This window comes from Lutra lutra, unplaced genomic scaffold (genome assembly GCF_902655055.1).
Source record: "Lutra lutra unplaced genomic scaffold, mLutLut1.2, whole genome shotgun sequence".
Classification (NCBI taxonomy): domain Eukaryota; kingdom Metazoa; phylum Chordata; class Mammalia; order Carnivora; family Mustelidae; genus Lutra; species Lutra lutra.
Genome location: NW_025923841.1, coordinates 389,413 through 400,751, shown reverse-complemented (window position 1 = coordinate 400,751; position 11,339 = coordinate 389,413). Strand labels below are relative to the sequence as shown.

Below are 11,339 nucleotides of genomic sequence, written 5' to 3'. Positions count from 1 at the left end.
GGTCACCGATGGGCTTCGATCCATCTAGCCATCCGGCAAGCAGACACTCATCTGTCTACTTACCTGTCCCTCTCCCCTCCAGCCTCTCCTTAACCCGCTGTCAGCCTAGCTCCATGCACCCCCTATCCATCTGCCGTCCACCCACCTGTGCACTCACCTACCCAGCGCATCCAGCCGTCTTTCCTTCCACGTATTCACCCATTTCCCGGCCAGTCACCCACCATCCCAGCCACTCATCCGTGCACCCAAATACCACTGTGTCCTTCCATCCACCACCCATCCATCTGGCCGTCCATCTGTCTGCTCATCTGCCTGCCCGCCCTCCCATCCATCTCTTCATCCAATCACTAAGCCATCCACCCAAGTCATTGAATTATTTTCTGTCCACCAAACCCGACCATCTTCCTGGCTACCACACATCAGCCCATCCACCCATCAGTCTTGTGTATTTATCATGTCCCTGACCACCCACCTGTGCACCTGTCTTTCACCTCATACAACGGTCCATCATGTTCCTCATCCATCTGCTTCTCCGCTGCGCATTTCCTCCTCCCTTCATCTGGTTGGTGAGTGTTTCCTCTGAGCCAGGCCTGCTCCAACCTCTCTGGGCCTCCGAGGTTGGCCAGAGGCCAGAGGTTGGCCCATGTGGCCTGGGCCAGGGCAACTCTCACACCAGGTAGAGGGTGGCTTCCGGCCGTAACAGGAAGAGCCTGGGGCTGGAGGATCCGAAAAGGTTCTGCGGTTCCGCTGACCCCTGACAGATGGGAGGAGTCTTAAGATTCCCTTTAGCTGTGATCTGGGGGTCAGAGAACGTGGGGCAGAGGGGCACCACAGCATAAGCCATTAGAGGCCTGCTGGTGTGTCCAGATAGGAGTGGCCTGGACTGGAGGGAGGATGTAGGTGATTAGATGGTGGACAGCTTTGAGAAATCAGGAGTCAAACCACACAGGACCTGCTGAGGGAGTGGGTATGGAGGCTGGAGGAGAGAGGAGACCAGGCTTCCAGCTCAGACAACTGGGGAAGTGGTCAGGTTGCCAAATGACCCTAAGAGGAGGGACAGGAGAAGGGGGAGGGGGAAAGGAGGTAGGAGGAGCAGGAGAAAGGGGGAGAGTAAGGATAAGAAGGGGCAGGAGGAAGGGGAGGGGAGGAGGGTGAAGGAAGAAAGGAGGAGGAGGGGGAGAGAGAGAGGGAGGGGAGAGGACGGGGAGGGGGAGGGAGGGAGGGGAGACTGAGGGGGAGGAGGAGGGGAACAGGAGGAGGGAAGAGGTTTGGGAGAAGAGGAGGAGCCCCACTGGCCAGTGGTACTGGGGGACTTCTGGGAGAGGAGGCTTGGGTCTGGGGAGGCAGTGTAGACCAGGCACCCAGAGTATGCTTGTCAGGGGCAGGGAGCTGCCTCCTCCAGGAAGCCTGCTCTGGGAGCGTTCCTTCCCTAGCCCGTCTGATGTGGGAGCCCAGCGCAGGCCAGTGGCCAGAGAGAGCTTTCGGGCTAAAAGCCTAGTAGCAGTGGTTGGAAATGGAGCAGGCAGGCCCTGAGGTGGTGAGGGCCCGGCGCACAGGGGGACCAGTGACCATCTCCACTGTCCTACTAGTCTGGCTATTTCTCTCCTTGCACCCAGCATGGGCTTGGCCCAGAAAACCTGCACTGGGTAGACTCTGAATGTGTGTAGGCCGTGGTGTGCACTGCAGGCAAAGGCGGTGTGTGCTCTGGGGAGGGGAAGGAAATTTGGCCTGGAAGGGGCCAAGGAGATGGTCGTCTTCTTCCCCAGTGTGAGAATGGAAACAGTGCTCCCAGCCCTCCGGCTCCCCTCCACGCCAACCTCGGCCTCCTCAAGGGCCCCTGGGTAGCCCCCTCGCTCCCTGGTGCCGCCCCCCCAACCCCAACCAGCAGGCACTAGGGCATTCCCTGCCCCCGCCTGGCCCTAGCTCTCACTTCCGGTGTGACAGAGTCCCAGAGCCCTGCTCGAGCCTCAGTCTCCTTGCCTGCAACTTGAAGATTGGATTCATCAAGCTCTCTTGCTAAAGATGTCGGCAGTTCCTAGAGTAGGAGAGTTGCAGAGGCTGTCCTGGGACACGGGGGAGGTGGTGGCAGCTACCCGCAGGCCACGCACTGGCTGTCCCAGAACCACGGGGTCTCCGAGGAGTTTTTTTCCCACTGTAGGCTTTGATCACGAGGTAGTGAGTGCCCCATCCCATGACATTTCAAGCATGGGCCCTGGGTCAGGGGCGCCTGTGAGGGGCTCACCTCTGCTTTCAGTGCCGAGATTCGGGGCTGTCTGTCTGTCTTACTGGCACACGGTTCGGGGCCTGAAGGACTGAGACGGGAACTCAGTGTCAGGCTTGTGGTTTGACCCTGGGGCCTGGGGACAGGGGTCGGTTTCTCTTCCACATTCTAGACTGGGAACTTGCTGCTTAGGGGCCATGTGACCCTGGGCAAGTGACTCAGTCTGAGTTTCAGTTTCTTCATCTGGAAAATGGGGATAATAGTCATAAGGTTGTTGCAGGAATTAAGTGAGGTCACTGGGGCTCCTCGAACTGGGCCGGGCACGCAGAGAGCACACAGCAGGCATTGGTCAGTGCGCTCCTGCCTCCGAAGCGCTCCGGCCAGTGGAAAGGCCTGGGGTGGGCTTCACCTCCTCCTGCTCTTGTAGCTAGTGCTTTCTTGACATCTGAGACTGGGGCCCCCGCCTTGCCCTCTTTCTCTGCTGGATGTTGCCGAAACCTGAGGTGCCCAGAGCCTCAGGGGACAGGCCATGGGGTGTCCTGCTCCATCCGGAGGCACCTCCTGGTGACTTCTGGGCCCCATCTTTGGGTCATATGGTTGCTGCCTCTCTAAAAGCTCCCAGCCCAGGCCCTGTTGAGCTCCAAACGCCCCAGTGGCTGGGAGTCTGTCTGTGTCCACAGAGCTGTGGCTGGCAGAGAAGTGGGCTCAAGAGACAGCAGGGCTGGGGACAGCTTCTCCATCTCCCGGAGGTATCTGGGTCTGTGCATTGCACCGTCCCCTTCTCTGCCTGCTGGACTTGCCTCGCTACCCACCTTCAGTGTCGAAGTCACCTCGTCTAGCTCAGGTAGCTCACCCCGGAGCCTCTCTCCCACTTCCCTCCAGACAACGCCTCGGGTCCCCACTGGGCGATCTGGGCATCTACCAATAGTGATCCTAACCCTTGCCTTTACTGTCTCATCCAAGCCCATGAACTGCTTTGTGACCTGGGACAGGTCTCAGCCTCAGTTCTCAAATCTATGAAATGGGGAGCTGGTCTCCTTACTTGCTGAGGCCTCTTGTAGCAAAACAAATCTAATAACATTTCTTTTCTGATCTAACTGTATGCATCCACTGAGCAAGACTGTACGCAACCGGCCTACATATCCCTGGTTGGGGATGTTGTCTGACATTTCTTTTTTTTTTTTTTTTTTTTTAAGATTTTATTTATTTTATTTGACAGACAGAGATTACAAGTAGGCAGAGAGGCAGGCAGAGAGAGAGAGGAGGAAGCAGGCTCCCTGCTGAACAGAGAGTCTGATGCGGGGCTCGATCCCAGGACCCTGGGATCAAGACCTGAGCTGAAGGCAGAGGCTTTAACCCACTGAGCCACCCAGGTGCCCCTGTCCCACATTCCTTAAATCGAGTCTTAAAGATGTCAAGGCTGCATGACCTTCTTGCCACACCTGTGTTTGCCTATGTGGAGTGTCCTTGGGACGATTGTCAAGTTTGTGGTGCTGGGGTTTTTACTCATGGGTCCTCTTCCGGATCTTTCTTTGTGGAGCTGCATTCACCAAGAGCCTGGGAGGGACTCCCCACACCCCTAGCATCACATGCACACACACACACACACACACACACACACACACACACACACGCACGCACACGTACATGCATACATATACACACATGGCAGGACGGGACCATGGAAAGCTGAGGACTGGACCAATACCTGGAGCTCCAACTCTGTCTCTAAACCTTAGTTTCTGGGTGACTGCTCATAGTCTCAGTTGCTAGCTGAGAAACAAGGGAGTAAGTGTGAACGTGAACCTATTGATTTTCTGTGTGGTTTGAGGGGGAACATCAACAGAAGAGGGGTTTCCCAAGCCTGCGTGACACAGTCTGGGTGGGTCCCCAGTGCCCAGCCCAGGGAGAAACACCAGGAGTCACCGCAGTTCCCATCCCGGCCTGGGAGCTGGCCAGGTGTGGGGCTCCCCAGCTGATGGGAGCAGAGTGCCGGGCTGGGCTCTCTGGCCTTTGATTCTTCTGATTCTCTCCCTTGCAGGACTCGAGCTGCTCAGAGCCCCAGTTGGAGCAGCCATGACCCACTGGACGTCCCTCCAGGCATCCAGGCCACATAAACTTGCCCCCTGAGGTCCAGTGGCCTGCCGCCAGCATCTAAGTACCCGGGCCCTGGCCTCCTCTGCCTGGAGGGCCCAGGAATCTGGGGTCGAGCCATCTTCTTGGCGCAGTACCCGGGGTCCCCACCACCCCCGGCTCCCTGCCTCCTGGCCCAGGCAGAAGCAGCGTCCACCAGCACAGCCCCAGGCCTCAGCTCCTCAGACCTATGGTGAGGTGGTCAGCTGGAGTAGCTGTGGGGGGGCGGTGGCAGTGTGAGAAGAGGCCTCCACAGAGCCTGATGTGCCCACGGCAGGAGACCTCGCATTAGCTAGACTGGTTCAAATTTCCGTTCTCCTGCTTATAGGCTGTGTGGCTTTGGGGAAGTCACTTAACCTCTCTGAATCTCCATTCATGGTAGAAGCAATGATGGCAGCCACCTTCTTGGGGTTTTGCAAGAATAATCTAAGACCATTTGCTAATGTGTCTGGCCTGCTTTCTCTGCAGTTTGAGGAGTGGGCAGTAAGGGCCGTGAGTGTTACATACGAGCCTGCTCTGGGGATTCAGAAGCATCTGGTAATGGAGACAGACCCTAGGAGGGATGTGCAGCCTGGCTGCTCATGTGGACTTCTCCCTCACCTGTCTCCCAGGTGTTCGAAGCAGAGGTCAGATATTGTGCTCTCTCTGAGGCCCTGGCTGCACCTGGTCACACAGACAGGGGCTAAATCCCAGTGTTGCCTCCCCCTGGTTGTGTCACTTCTAGTTTCTGGGTTTCTGGTGGGTGCTCGGCCACCTGCCTCTGCTTCTGGACCAGCTGCCCTGGGACCTTCTTATCTGGGGCCTCATTGTCTTCTGGGCACTTGAGGGCTCCCAGCTTTGTCTAACACTGCCCTCCCGGTGTGATCAGGTGGGGATTTGGGGTGGATGGGGTCCCCAGTGGTGGAGAGGAGTATGCCCGACTCAGCATCCTGGCCAGGCCAGCCGGCCAGGGTTCTCCCCCTCCTTCCAGCTCAGCCCTGCTGAGCCAGGCTGAGGGCCTGAGCACCTGCAGCCCTGACGCTAAGGGCTAGGTGGCCTCAGTGCCCACAGTCCAGGCGGCACCATGGCCTCTGGCCTGCAGGTGCCTCGGTCTGGCACCAACAGTCCAGCCCGGACCCAGGAGGCCCTGGGGGAGGGGCCGCTGCCAGCCCGTCTGGGGGCTGAACGTGGGGTATGGGCCTGAAAGCAGTGTGTCCGGCTGCAGGTGTCATGCCGTGGGATGCCTGAGACAGCTTGGTGTGCGTACATGTGTGTGTGTGCATGTGTGCGACAAGCCCACCAAGTGCTCCCCTGAATGGGCCAAGAACAGTGGCGCTCTGAGTGTTCCCTACATGCTGTCATTTAGAGCTGAAAAAGGCAGTGATGGGAAGGCCACTGGGATGGGGTCAGTCAGTGACCCCTCTGGGCACTGACCCATGGACCCCCTCCTAGTTATGGATGGAGGCTGTGGTATATGGGTGCTTAGAGTGGGTGCCATGGGGCACAGGGCTCGAGCATCAGGAGGGCATCCTCGGGGCCAGGCTCTGCTCGAGGCCCGGGGGGTAAGACAGCAGTGAACCACACAGCAAACTCACGACGCTCGGGAGGCCAGTGGTCTCACAGTGGGATCGGTGGGTGAGTGCAACCCCAGGCCTGTCCTTCCCGTTACTGTTACTACTGTTACAGTGTCAGAGGTCGGTGCTTTGGGGTTACCATGAGGACCTGGGTGAGGGGTTACAGTCTCCCATGGGTTCAGGAAACTGCTCCTGGGCACGGAGGCCAGGGACTGAGGGAGGTGAGGCAGCAGGAGGGTGTCTGGACCGAGAGTGTGAGGGCCCGTCCTGAGGAGCAGTGCACAGGCTGGGAGCTGTAGCGGGTGAGAGGAGGCGCCTGGGCCTGAGAGCTGAGGGGCCCCGGACTCCATTCACGTGGACCTCGCAGGTGCCAGCAGAGACTGGCTTTGAGCAGAGGACAGCCAGGTTCCCCCACTGCCTCTGGACCGGGGTGGGGGCTGGAGCACAAAGGCTGGCGAGGTGGCCGCCATGCTGGTCCAGGTGGGTGATGACAGGGACTCAGGCCACGGCGGTGGGAGAAGAGGTAGGATTGTAATACACTTTGGAAGCAGAGCCTTTGTTGGGGGGTGCTCACATGGGCTGAGGATGAAGCCAAGGCTTTTGGCCAGAGCTCCTGGGAGGCTCCAGGTCTGTTTTCCAAGCCGAGAAGGAGGGTGAGGGGCTGGGTGAGGAGGGAAGATGGAGAGCTCAGTGGGGGGTGAGTTAGGGTGCAGACAGCCACCCGCCAAGGCCCAGGGCCCCAGGTGTGGATAGAAGCCTGGGCCGGGCTGGCCTGTTCCGCCAGCCCCTCTGTCTTCTCTGTTGCAGGAGCCGCCCCCCGTGGAGCCAGCCCGGGGGCGAGCCAGGGCCCCTCCATCCCCGGGATGTCCTCGGCCGGCAGGGCCAACCCCTACAGTATCGTGTCATCGGAGGAGGACGGGCTGCACCTGGTCACCATGTCGGGGGCCAACGGCTTCGGCAACGGCAAGGTGCACACGCGGCGCCGGTGCCGGAACCGCTTCGTCAAGAAGAACGGCCAGTGCAACATCGAGTTCGCCAACATGGATGAGAAGTCGCAGCGCTACCTGGACAACATGTTCACCACCTGCGTGGAAATCCGCTGGCACTACATGCTGCTCATCTTCTCGCTGGCCTTCCTCGCCTCCTGGCTCCTGTTCGGCGTCATCTTTTGGGTCATCGCCGTGGCGCACGGCGACCTGGAGCCGGCCGAGGGCCGTGGCCGCACGCCCTGCGTGATGCAGGTGCACGGCTTCATGGCGGCTTTCCTCTTTTCCATCGAGACGCAGACCACCATCAGCTACGGGCTGCGCTATGTGACGGAGGAGTGCCCAGTGGCCGCGTTCATGGTGGTGGCGCAGTCCATCGTGGGCTGCATCATCGACTCCTTCATGATCGGCGCCATCATGGCCAAGATGGCTCGGCCCAAGAAGCGGGCGCAGACGCTGCTGTTCAGCCACAACGCTGTGGTGGCCCTGCGTGACGGCAAGCTCTGCCTCATGTGGCGTGTGGGTAACCTGCGCAAGAGCAACATTGTGGAGGTGCACGTGCAGGAGGCTCATCAAGCCGCGGGTCACTGAGGAGGGGAAGTACATCCCGCTGGACCAGATCAACATCGACGTCGGCTTTGACAAGGGCCTCGACCGCATCTTCCTTGTGTCCCGCATCACCATCCTGCATGAGATTGACGAGGCCAGCCTGTTTGGCAATCAGCCAGCAGGACTTAGAGACAGATGACTTCGAGGTCGTGGTCATCCCGGAGGGCATGGTGGAGGCCACGGCCATGACCACGCAGGCCCACAGCTCCTACCTGGCCAACGAGATCCTGTGGGGCCACCGCTTCGAGCCTGTCCTCTTCGAGGAGAAGAACCAGTACAAGATCGACAACTCCCACTTCCATAAGACCTACGAGGTGCCCTCCACACCCCACTGCAGCGCCAAGGACCTGGTGGAGCACAAATTCCTGCTGCCCAGTGCCAACTCCTTCTGTCACAAGAACAAGCTGGCTTTCCTGAGCTGTGATGAGAGGACGAAGCAGATGGAGACCAGGATGGCCATAGCCCCCAGGCCCGGCATGACTTTGACAGACCTCAGGCCGGTGGTGGCGGCCTCAAGCAGCGGCCTTACAGACGGGAGTCAGAGATCTGAGCCACCATGGGCCAAGGGGCAGCATCCACCCCACCAGGGAAAGGCCTGGTGTCCCTCGAGGGCCCTGGGTTTGAGCAGAACAGGCCAGGTGCCCCGGTTGCAGACTCAGTAGTGTTTTAGATGTTTTGTTTCTTCACAGTGGACTGGGAAGGTTGGCAGGAGAATGGGTGACCAAAGCGGGCCGCCGCTGGCCTCAGAGGCCGGAGCTGGTGCAGGGAGGTAGCCTCTTGGGGTCCGGGCCAGGAGCCAGGGGCTTCTGTCTGAGGCTAGAACTGCGGCCCAGAGATGTCTCAGTGGCCATCCAGCCTCTGTGGGTGAAGGCTGGCAGGCTGCAGGGCACCTCGCTGGTTTTTAACTTGGGGAGAAACACTGGTTTTGGCTTTTTAAACTGTAGCTTGAGTAAGACTGTTTACAAAAAAAAAAAAAATTAACACGTGATTGACAAAAAAATTTAATTTCTGGGGATTATAAAAATGGACAGTGAGAATTCCATTGGTCTGCCGAGATGCAGGCATTAGATGGGGGCTCCACGAGGTTCCCTGAGGCTGGACAGGCCTCTCCTCCGTGAAGGCCAAGTGTGTGCTGGGCGGCGCCATCCGCACGTGCAAGCACGGGGCTCATCTCTGGTTCCTTCTGCTCACGGGCGGATTGGATGATGTTTGTGATGGAAAATCCAAGACCATGTTAATGATCATAATAAAAGCTTTCCAGAGTCACAGAGATGAGGCTAGGGGCTGGGAAAAAAAAACTAGTTTGAGCTTTTTTGTACCTTAGAGGTGCGTCTCAGGGCTGGATATGGGACCTGCCTGCCATGGAGGGTCCGCTCTCCCCACCCCCACCAGATTTTCCTGTTTTCCTTCTCTCCTTTTCTGCCCAATAGCCTCCACCCTTTCCGCAGTGAGGGATGCTTGGAAAATGTTGGAGTAGATGGCTCCATGGGAAGGGAGAGAGGGTTCCCAGATGCCCAGGAAGCAGATTGGCCCTATTCCCATGGGACCCCAGTATGAGTCGTGCCTTAGGGACCCCAGGTGGACCAGCCCCAGTTGTTTCTGTTTTTCTCGGACTCACCGGTCCTCCCAGCTGCCCCCGATTCCACCATGAAGTCCGCACCAGCCTGTGTGTCTGCAGAGGTGGGCTGTCTTGGCCTGCTCTCTGCACCTGGGGCAGCCTAGGTGAGTACAGAGGAGTCCCAGCCTGGCTGTCCCCGCTGAAGGGCAGAGGAATGATCTTAGAAGAGGTGTGCAGTTGTCAGCCAAGATGACCGGGAGTGGCGCTTGCATCCAGGCAGCCTCATCAGGAAGAAGTTTGCAGCTATTGGCTCTGCTGGCCCAGAAGCAGGCCCCTGGGCCACGGGCTGCCCAGCGTGGGCTTGTTCTTGGTAGAGGACACAGCTGGCAGGGATGGAGCGGGCCAGGTCCTTCCCAGGACAGCTAAGAATTCTGTCCTCTCGAATGACCAGGCCTGGAAGGAAGTCCTTAATTAGAAAGCCCATATGTGTCTCCCTAGCCTGCCAGCCTCGGCCACCCCGAGCTGTGCCCTCCAAGATAGCTAGGCACCCAGGACCCTGGCCCAAGTGGGGAAACTGAGGCAGGCCGCAAGGTCACGCAGTCGGTGGGTGGGTCTTGGGAGGCCGGGGGAGGCCAGGGGCCTGGGGTGAGGGTTCTTGCCTCTCCCCTCCTCTTCTACCCATCCCCAGGGCAGCTGGAGACCTGGCCTGAGGTCGGAGGCCTTGGAGGGTCTGGGCATGAGCTATCGGTTCCCACCCATAGACACCCCGTGTCCGTGCCCTGAGGGATACCTGACTCCCAGCATCCTGCCCTAGCCTCAGGCCCCAGCCTCATCTCCTGCTGGGGTGCTTCAGGCCGCGGAGGTAGCTCTTTCTGCTCAGGATCTGCTGGGGGGGCCTCAGCTCCTTCCCAGCCCAGGGCCTGGCTTCCAGCCCTGAGCCTAGCTGGCTTTCTCCATTTCAGCTCTGGGGGCCAAGAGTAGAGTTGATATGGAAGGGCTCACCTGCCCGCCCCCTCCCAGACTGTCAGGCTGAACGGGGGAGGGATGAGATGGCCCCAGTCACTTGGGGCCGGCACAGGGGCCTGTGTTCTGCTCTGCCTGGCCGCAGGAGAGCCTTACAGGGCTGGGTGGGGCAGGCTTCCACTGCTACCATCTGGAGCAGAGCCCAGAGCCTCTGGGTCCCCCAAGGCCCCTGCCACCTCAGTGGCTTGGTGCACCTCCTCTCAGGCCTGCCCCCTCCCAGGCCCACGCAAGACAGTTCAGCCCCAGACCCTGCGGGAGAGCAGCCCTGAGCTGCCTTTCATCTCTCGCCAGAGGCAGATACTGCGTTTTCAAACTCTTCTGCCCTCTTTTTTTTTTTTTCTTCCCTGTATTTATTTATTTATTTATTGCTTGTGCTAAAGACCAAAATAGTCTCCCTTTTTAGTGCACTTGAAACGGGAGGGTGGATGGGAGGAGCCGTGTGTGTGCAGAGCAAGGATCCCGTTGTCCCTGGGGAGTGTGTGCTGGAGGGTGTGTGTGTGTGCCCATGTATGTGTGAGTGTGTGTGTGTGTGTGTGTGCGTGCATGTGTGTGTACATGTGTGTGTGTGGAGAGCACCAACCCTCTGAGTGTTCCACGTGCCATGTGTGGTGAGTGTGCTGAGCACAGGTGAGTGGGGAGCATTTGTGCACCTGGGTGTGTGTGTTGGGTGTGCGTGTGTGTGTGAGTGTACATGATATCTGGTCTGTGTGCTGTGCAGGTGTGTCTAGCCATATACTCCCACCCTCGCCCTCCCAGGCACTGGGATTTCCAAGAAGTTTCTCGACAGCCAGAGCCAGGAGGTGTGGAGGTTGGAGTGGGCCAAGAATGTGGCCTCTGGTGCCCTCCTCCCTGACACACTGAGCTGCTTACGTGGGAAAGGGTCTGTGCTTGCGCTGTGTGTGTGTGTGTGTGTGTGTGTGTGAGTGAGCACCAAGTGTGTGGCATCACATGCACCATCATCTCATCTCTGTACAATCGTATGTGTGCAAATATAGCTTTGCCTGAGTGCAGGAGCGTGTGGACCCACAGTTCGTGGGAGTGCTGTGCAGGTGTGTGCCCATGAGGATCTTCCTGTGTGTGTGAGTCTGGGCTGACGACATATATGCGGTATGTGTGTATAGTACACACATGCATAGCTCTCTGTGTATTTGCCCACAGGTGCATGTGTGTGAGTGTGTGTTTTATATGCAGGTTTGGTGTACTGTTCGCCAGGCTATGGGGCCAGGCACACAGGGCGCAGGACGGACACCAGCTGT

At 58.7% G+C, this 11,339-nt stretch overlaps 1 pseudogene; it reads left to right on the top strand.

Moving 5' to 3' along the window:
• The first annotated feature begins 2,995 nt into the window (after positions 1-2,995).
• Positions 2,996-8,158, top strand: LOC125092683 (ATP-sensitive inward rectifier potassium channel 12-like; annotated as a pseudogene).
• Positions 8,159-11,339: the final 3,181 nt, after the last annotated feature.